Source organism: Apostichopus japonicus, chromosome 19 (genome assembly GCF_037975245.1).
Source record: "Apostichopus japonicus isolate 1M-3 chromosome 19, ASM3797524v1, whole genome shotgun sequence".
NCBI classification, from domain to species: Eukaryota; Metazoa; Echinodermata; class Holothuroidea; order Aspidochirotida; family Stichopodidae; genus Apostichopus; species Apostichopus japonicus.
This window is the reverse complement of record NC_092579.1, coordinates 25,064,671-25,074,595: the sequence shown is the minus strand read 5'-3', so window position 1 is coordinate 25,074,595 and position 9,925 is coordinate 25,064,671.

Below are 9,925 nucleotides of genomic sequence, written 5' to 3'. Positions count from 1 at the left end.
GTCTATGGGTTACCTGCACAAAGTTAGTATTCCAGGATAATTTAACACATAACTTTGCCTATATATGATTTTACACCACTCCAAAACATTTTATCCTTTGTGTCCAGGGCCCACCCTTACCCATCCTCTCCCCCTAGCATGCAGTGAACCAAAGCAAAAACACATTGGGGCTTCTTCCCTAGATAATTGCATAATTTTGTTTCCTTCACACCAGATAAAGACCAGCCTACAACATTAATGCCATAACTGCAAATGCTAAATGTATGTAGATGTTAACATACACCCCAGTTTTGGGGGCTGTGAATTATTGTTCTTTATTTTTTTTCATGCTGTTAATGGGAGGGGGGTGCTGGCCTTCCTTTTGTTTATTTGTAACCTGACATTACATCAAAGTTAGTATTGTAGGATATCTCACTACAATAACTTTGCCTATATATAATGTTACACATCTTTGATACATTTTCTCCCTTGTGTCCAGCCCCACCCTAACCTCCCCTCCTCCAACCATTGCGTGCAGTGAAGCAATGCAAAATACTATTGGGAGCTGCCTCCCTTATCTATTGCATTTCTTTCCTTTACACCAGATATATACCTTTAAAACATTAATGCCATATCTGTTAACACTATCTATATCTATATATATATATATATCTGTAGAGGTTAACATACAACCCATTTGTAAGGACAGTGAATAATTTCTGTTGTTTTGCATGCAGTTAATGTGACATGGTGTCCTACCCTACCTGTTGTCTATGGGTAACCTGTACATTGCATCAAAGTTAGTATTCCAGGAAATTTCACTACAATAGCTTTGCCTATACTGTACTGTTTTAACACTCCACTTGCCCCTTTGTGTCCAGTCACCACCCTTACTCCCAACCCCCCCCCACCCGCCCCAACCACCACTGCCAAGCACATTGGGAGCTGCCACCTATATCGATTGCATAATTATGTTTCTTTACACCAGATTTAAACCTTGCAAACATAAGTGCGATATCTGATAACACTATATATATATAGAGGTTAACATACACCCCTTTTTTGTTGGGGGGGGGGTAGGAGCTGTGAATCATTTCCCTTTGTTTTTCATGGAAGTAAGGGGAGGCGGTGTGGTACCCTTCCCATGGACATCGCTAGAGGGGGGTGTGGGGATGTCTCACCCCAATCTTGGTAAACTGACGATAGTTGTAAAATATGAGTGCGACAGTCGGAATTTCCTACTGTCGCACTCTAATTTTTCCGACTGTCGCACTCTAATTTTCATACATTCTTGTAATTTTGAGTGACCTAAAATTTCCAGTCAAAATTGACCTTTAATCAGTCATATTTACCACGTTTTCCTTGTCACGTTGAAAAATTGTGTCTCGCGATCCTTATACTCCACCATACAAAAAAAAAATGCCTAATAGAACCACTGTGCAACGTAAGCATATATAAAACTCAATGCTAATATACGGAAGCTTAAAAGTGCCATCAACATAAGAAAAACTTTGCCCCATAAGGCGAAATTTTCAGTAAATTGTTTATATAACAAGATAAAATCTGATCAAAAGACAGAAAAATGTTGGATTGCTCAGTTGCTTTAACCATGGAGGTAAAAACAGACTGAGCAATTGAACAATTATATGAAAAATGTTTAATTGACAACTTATCATATCTCGTGAATTGGACATTTTGCTGCAAAATGTTCAATTGTTCACTTCATTCCATCTGAACAATTGAAAATATTTTTGCAAAATGGTTAATTGACAACTTATCGTATCTCGTCAACTCAACGTTTTTCTGCAAAATGTTGAATTGTTCACTTCCAAACGCTCAGTTGGAATGAAGTGAACATTTGATTTGTGAACACTTGATGTGAGTGATAAATAGCCCCAACCCCCCCTAAGAAAAAAATATTAAGCGCGCTAGGAAAAAGCACTGCATTTTCCCCCCTTTATTACGTTAACATAGCTTTTGTACTTAGTAGTTTATGTAGCCTATCAAGCAGATAACATACACTCAGTTGCTTACTTGCTTAACCAGAGTGATTATGTTTGTGAAGTGAGGGCCAGTAGTACAAATGAACCGAAAAAAGATCGGAACAAAAGTGCAGTCGTGAAAGATAGGTACTGTGTCTGACTGTAACTGACCGTATCGTTGGCGAGTAGTGCGGGGGGGGTGGGGGTACAAGGCAGCAGTCGGAATTTTCTGGCTCCAAAACCCATCCAGTTGGAATTTCAGCCAGTACACCCCCCCCCCCAATTATCAGGCCTTAGCTACGTCCCTGACCCTTCCTTTCATCTTTGGTAATCTGTACATTAATGTCATAGTTAGTATTCCTGGATATTTCACCAATAACTGTGCCACTTTATAGTTTTACTCCACTCCCCTGTGTGTCCATCACCTTCCACCGCCTCACACACACCTCCCCCCCCCCCACTCACCTTCCACTTTCCACCGCCTGGCACGCACCTTCCACCACCTCACACATATCTTCCATCCCTTCCCACTTACCTCTCCCTGCCTCATCTTCTCCCCTCACACTCAGCTTCACCCCCTCCCACTCACCCTCCCCCTGCCTCAGCTTCCACCGCCTGGCAAGCACCTTCCATCCCCTAGCACACACCTCCCCCTCGCACTCACCTTCCAACGCCTCGCACACACCTCTCACCACCTCGCACACATCTTCCTCCCCCACTCACCTCCCCCTGCCTCACCTTCCCCCTAGCACTCACCTGCACCCCCTCCCACTCACCTTCCCCTTGCCTCACCTTCCAACGCCTCGCACGCACCTTCCATCCCCTCGCACACACCTTTCACCCCCTCCCACTCACCTCCCCCTGTCTCACCTTCCCCCCTCGCACTCACCTTCACCCCCTCCCACTCACCCTCCCCTGCCTCACCTTCCACCGCCTCACAGGCACCTTCCATCCCCTAGCACACACCTTCCCCTCGCACTCACCTTCCACCGCCTCTCACGGATCTTCCATCCCCTCGCACACACCTCCCCGCCCCCCTCCCATCGCACTCACCTTCACCCCTCCCACTCACCCTCCCCTGCCTCACCTTCCACCGCCTCGCACGCACCTTCCATCCCCTAGCACACACCTCCCCCCTCGCACTCACCTTCCACCGCCTCTCACGGATCTTCCATCCCCTCGCACACACCTCCCCCCCCTCGCACTCACCTTCCACCCCCTCGTACGCACCTCTCACCGAATCGCACCCACCTTCCATCCCCTGCCTCACCTTCCACCGCCTTGCACCCATTTTCCATCCCCTCCCACTCACCTTCCCCCTAGCACTCACCTTCACCCCCTCCCACTCACCCTCCCCTGCCTCACCTTCCACCGCCTCGCAGGCACCTTCCATTCCCTAGCACACACCTTCCCCTCGCACTCACCTTCCACCGCCTCTCACGGCTCTTCCATCCCCTCGCACACACCTCCCCCCCCCTCCCCTCGCACTCACCTTCACCCCTCCCACTCACCCTCCCCTGCCTCACCTTCCACCGCCTCGCACGCACCTTCCATCCCCTAGCACACACCTCCCCCTCGCACTCACCTTCCACCGCCTCTCACGGATCTTCCATCACCTCGCACACACCTCCCCCCCTCGCACTCACCTTCCACCCCCTCTTACGCACCTCTCACCGAATCGCACCCACCTTCCATCCCCTGCCTCACCTTCCACCGCCTCGCACCCATTTTCCATCCCCTCCCACGCACCTTGCAATCACCTCCCCACACTCACCTTCCACCGCCTCGCACGCACCTTCCACTGCCTCGCACACACCTTTCACCCCCTGCCCCACTCACCTCCCCCTGCCCCACTTTCCACCGCCTCGCACGCACCCCCCCCCCCCCCTTGGCATGCCGTGAACCAATGCAAAACATATTTGGAGCATCCTCCCTTATCGATTGCATAATTTTGTTACAGAAGATATATACCATGATAGCGTTGGTGCCATATATAATAACACTAAATGTATGGTGGTAACAAACACCCCGAAAATGGGATATGAAAAGCGCTCTGGGTATATGTTAACCGAAATGGTACCGTTCCCTTATGGGCTATAGAATACCCCCTAAATAGTTTTGCCATCATATACCCCCTTGTTTGTGACAAGTGGTATACAAGGTACAACATGACACCCCTACCATGGTGTTTGGTCACATGTCCAAATGGCAACCTATACCCCACTTAGAAGGGTGTCAACATATGCCCCAATCCAGTGCTATATATAGATATATATAGATATATATATGTAAGATGGTCAGCTCTTACATAAAGTTTTTTTTGTACCATAGTTTTACTTGTTTATTAGTTCACTATACAGTGTTCACTGTACAGAGGGCTATACATTTGTACAGTGTGTGTATTTGTATGTTGTTTGTGGTTGTAAAAAGAGGGGATTAAAATCTCCTTCTTCTGGGTTGCTAAGCAACTATCTTTGTTCTTCCTGGGAATTAGCCCTCACAGGAAATGGGGTCTGTGTATTTATATTATAGGAACAAAGGAGTTTTGTGAGGGTATAGGGAGTTAGGCAGTTGGCCACAAGTATTGGAGCAAGACAGTTGCAAAAGAGAAGATATATATAGTTTTAATGCTGGATAGTTTGTTTTAAACCTTAATTTACAAGTTCAATTTACTGTAGTCCTTATTATTTTATGGAAGGAGTCATATTCTACTGACAGTCTGGGACATTATTTACTATCAAGAAAATTATTTACTTAGAGGATATTATTTTACCATAAAGGATATTCCGGGACACCATTTGTTATAACTGACATTATTTTACCACAAAGGATATACACATTATTTTACTGGAGGATAGCCTGGGACTTCATTGCTTATTAATTAAAGGATACTATTTTGTTGGGATCAGACATTCATTATACCATTTATCTGTTCAACTCTATACTGAAGTCTTGGAATATCTGATGTCGTGGAAGACTTGTATCTGATGTCACCAGCACGCAAACTCACCAGAACGGATTTATAAATTAAGTAAATTAAATTAACTTGTGGCCGACAGGCTGCTTTAGCAATCAGGTACCTAGGAGGGGAAGCAAAGCGAGAGGTCTCTGTCCTAGCTGCAGCTGAACGAGATACGGCCGACAAAGTGTTCAAAGTTCTACAAAATATATATGGAGACAAAACCCCTGAAAATACTCTCATGGCCACATTTTATTCACGGGGTCAGAGAAGCGAGGAGACTATCAGACAATATGGACTTGGTTTGCGGGAATTGCAAAATCGAATAGTCTCACGATTTCCAAATACAATAGTGAACCCAGACAGGGCCCTAAGAGATCGCTTCGTGGCAGGTATTAGAAACAGTGCCATACAGATGGAACTCCGAAGGGGGATTCGAAAGAAAAATAGCATGACATTCGAGGAGGTGAAGCAGGAGGGTATTCATCGGGTAGAAAAGTTCCTGGTAGAACCAGCACCAACGATCAACCAAACTATGGCAGCAACAGTGCAACAGGTGCGTAGGGATGAACCGGTTGATAATCTAGTATCTCTGGAGCGTAAGCTGATGGCATGGCAGCAAAAGATGGAGGATTCCATAAAAGGCTTACAACAGAAAGTGATTAGGTTGAAGGGGTCTCCAGCAGAAACAAGGGGGTATAGAGGACGACCAGATGACCAGTACTCACCTGATGGCTGACCAGTTTGCAGGTATTGCAAGATTGCTGGACATATTGAAAGAGTTTGTAGAAAAAAGATGGCTGCCAGTCAACAAGTGACTTCTCCACCCGCACAGCAACATCATTTAAACTAGTGGTGTCCAAGGTTGCGAGCCAGACTGCGGATGACTCTATGTGTAAATTACAAGGCTCAGAAAACGGAACACTGTCACCACCCGACTTAAAGGCAAGACTTGTTGGTGATTACCTGACGATTGACATCATCATTGATGGCGTAAGGACCACCTGTCTTATTGATACTGGTTCACAGGTTACAACCATCTCAGAGGACTTTTTCAACCGACAACTGACTCGGAGAGATGTTCAAAAAGAACCATTACATTGGTTGAAATTGACAGCAGCCAATGGTTTAGCCGTTCCATTTCTCAGGGGTGCTGAGATGTCAGTGGAAGTTGCAGGAGTTAACCTAGAGGTCTTTGCATTAATTGTCCAAAATGAACCAATACAGGGGGTACCATGTCTGTTGGGCATGAATGTGATATCTCAGTGCCAAGAGATATTGTTCCATCATTGCGCTCCACGATTCCTCAGTCATCTTACACCCAATGTCGGGAATACGTCAGTCCTATTTCAATCTACAACTATGCAGCTAGACCCGCAAGAGTCACAGCCATTGCCCATAGAGAGCACTGCATGGAAGGATTGGACGAGTGACCATCAGGGGGAATGGTCCCATAACAATAAAGGGCCATGAGGAAATTTTGATTGATGCCTGCTGTAATGAGTTGAAATCTCACAAACGACCTATTCAAGCTTTGCTGGAGCAGATGCCCTCAGATCGCTATAATTTGCCCCACAACATACTGGTCGCCCGAACACTCGTAATTGTCAATAATGACCGAGTAACTGCCTGTGTGGTCAATGTAGGTGATCACGACATAACCTTGCCTAAAGGTGCTCCACTTGGTGAATTATTTCAGGTAGAAGTGTTGCCATCGTCAGCAAAAGAAGTTGAAATTCAACAAACAGGCCCAAATTCTCTCCAGGTTGGAATCCAACAGCAGCATGTTTCCACTTCAATGGTCAATAACAATAATGACCAAATGGTACCTGATGTTGATGTGAACACCAATGACTTAACAAAAGAGCAGACACAGAAACTGACAGAATTCTTGCGCTCCCACCAGCAAGTATTTTCACAACATGACAGTGATTATGGCTGTACAGACACGATCATGCATACTATTCCCACAGGTGACGAGTTACCCAGCCGAGAACGCTATCGCATGATCCCACCAAAATTATACAAAGAGGTCAAAGAACAACTCCAAGTCATGTTAGATAAAGGGGTAATCAAGGAGAGTTACAGCCCCTGGGCAGCGCCAATGGTGTTGGTGAAGAAGGGAGATGGGACCATAAGAATATGTGTAGACTACAGAAAGTTGAATGATAAGACCAGAAAGGACGCTTTTCCACTACCCAGAATACACAAATCTCTCAATGCACTTAGCAAAGCCAAATTATTTTCTACACTAGACTTGGCCAGTGGCTTTTGGCAAGTGGAAATGAGCCCAGAGGACCAACCCAAGACGGCATTCACAACACCTATGGGATTATACGAGTTCAACAGGATGCCCTTTGGACTCTGTAATGTCCCAGCAACATTCCAGCGGCTGATGCAAGGATGTCTAGGAGACCTCAATTATGAGTCAGTGCTTCTCTACATTGACGATATTATTGTGTTTTCTGAAGACTTTGATACACACCTTAACCGACTAGACACAGTATTGAGTCGCCTCCACCAACATGGGCTGAAAGTAAAACCGTCGAAGTGCCATCTGTTAAAATCGTCAGTGCGATACTTGGGCCATGTAGTATCAGCTGATGGTGTTGCTACTGAACCTGATAAGTGCAAGTCTATCGAGGAATGGCCAACGCCCAAAAGTGTTAAAGATGTAAGATGCTTCTTGGGATCGGCTGGATTTTACCGTCGGTTTGTTCAAGATTTTTCAAAGATTGCAGCTCCGCTACATGGTCTCACGCGAACTCCCAAGAACGAGAATAAACATCCAGTGAAATTTAAATTTGAATGGACTGAAGAGTGTCAAGATGCATTTATCAAGCTGAAATCGTGTCTGTCATCTCTTCCAATTCTAGCCTATGCTGACCACAGTTTGCCATTCCTATTGTATACAGATGCAAGCAATTTGGGTCTTGATGCTATACTAAGCCAAGTACAGGGAGAGCAAGAACGAGTCATTGCTTACGCAAGCCGTAGCCTACGAGAGTCGGAGAGAAATGACAAGAATTATAGCGCTTTCAAGCTGGAGTTGCTTGCAGTGGCTTAGGCAGTCACCCAGAAATTCAAAGATTACCTGATGGGAGCAGAAGTGATTGTCTACACAGACCATAATCCCTTAGTGCACCTACACTCCGCTAATCTTGGAACCATCGAGCAACGGTGGGTTGCAAAACTCTCCTGTTTCAATTACAAGATTAAGTATAAACCTGGTCGTAATAATGCCAATGCTGACGCACTGTCCCGATATCCACATAATTCTGGGGACGCCGATGACGATGAGATGATTACTTATGCAATGCAGCTGGAAGCTGCTCAGGGCAGTGAGACATTTCCAGGTTATACAATGGAAGAACTCAGGTTCAAACAACAAGGAGATGTTACAATTAAACAGGTGGTTGGCAGGTTGAATGAAGGGACCAGACCCGCTGTTCATGGTACGTCAAAATCTTTCAAAGTCCTCTGTAACCAGTGGCAGAAATTGAAGATGAAAAATGGGCTTCTGTTCCGAACATACAAGGAGAAAAGGGGTGCTAGGTGCCAAGAGCAACTTATTGTTCCAGAGGGCCTCCAAGCTGACATTCTCCTTGCCCTGCATGATCATGCCAATCACCCTTCGTCAGAGCGGACATTGGCTTTGCTGCGAAAACGGTTCTACTGGCCAGGAATGACCTCGGACACTAATGAATATTGCAAAAGATGTGAAAGATGCAGCTTGAAGAGACCACCTGCTCCTAGCACCAGAGCCCCACTGGTACCCATCAAGACATCAGCCCCACTAGAGCTACTTTCAGTTGACTTCCTGAAGCTAGATGCTTCCTCTGATGGGTATGAGAATGGCCTTGTGATGATAGACCATTTCACTAAGTTAGCTGTTGCAGTGCCTACCAGGGATCAGACTGCAGTAACGACAGCAAGGGTACTCTGGCAACAATTCTTCACAAAGTATGGTTGTCCTGCCAGAATCATCTCAGATCAGGGAAGAAATTTTGAATCGATTGTGGTAGCTGAATTGTGCAAATTGTATGGTATACAGAAGAGCAGAACATCGCCATATCATCCTGCCGGAAACGGGGTTTGTGAAAGGCTCAATCGTTCACTTATCAACATGGTGCGTTCCCTACCCGAAGAGAAGAAGAATAAGTGGCCAAGTCTGTTACCAGAACTCACGTATATCTACAACAACACGCCACATTCCTCCACTGGTCATACACCCTTCTACTTAATGTTTGGTCGGGAAGGCAGGCTTCCAATTGATTTGACCTTTGGACTGAATGACAACCAAACGGAAACTTCCAGCAGTGACTGGGTTATCAACCATTGGAGACGCCTGCATGATGCCCATCAGCTGGCTGAGAGGGAGATGAATAAGGCATCCCAGGTGCAGAAACACAACTTTGACAAGAAAGCGAAGGCGAAACAGTTGTGTAGGGGCGAACGAGTACTGTTGCAGAGACGAGACTTCAAGGGGCGACACAAGGTGAAAGACCACTGGTATCCTACCCCCTATATTGTTGTAGAACAAATAGACCCAGATATACCGGTGTATAAGGTCAGACCTGAGAGCGGCAGTGGAGATGAGAAAATTGTACACCACAATAGGTTGAAGCCATGTACCATTGACTTTACAACAGATGAAGTAGCGGAACCCACCAATGAACCGTTGTCTGCACCAGAGGAAGAGGTCACCCCTCTAATCGCAATCCCCATCTTGGAGCCACCAGTTATCCCGGAACATAATCATACACATGATGAAGAAGTTCTACCTGAACCTGAAGTTACGGGAAATTATGACCAATCGAAACCAAACCACACCCGAACCTCCACTCCTCCTAGGGGATATGATTTGCAGCCTGTTAGGGAATCTAGACGGTTAAGAGGGTTATCCCCATTACAAAATACTGTCATAAATACATTGCATTGTGTGTTGACCCCCATTACCATCAAGTCTTCGTGGTTAGAACATGGGTTAAAAGTTGCAAAATCT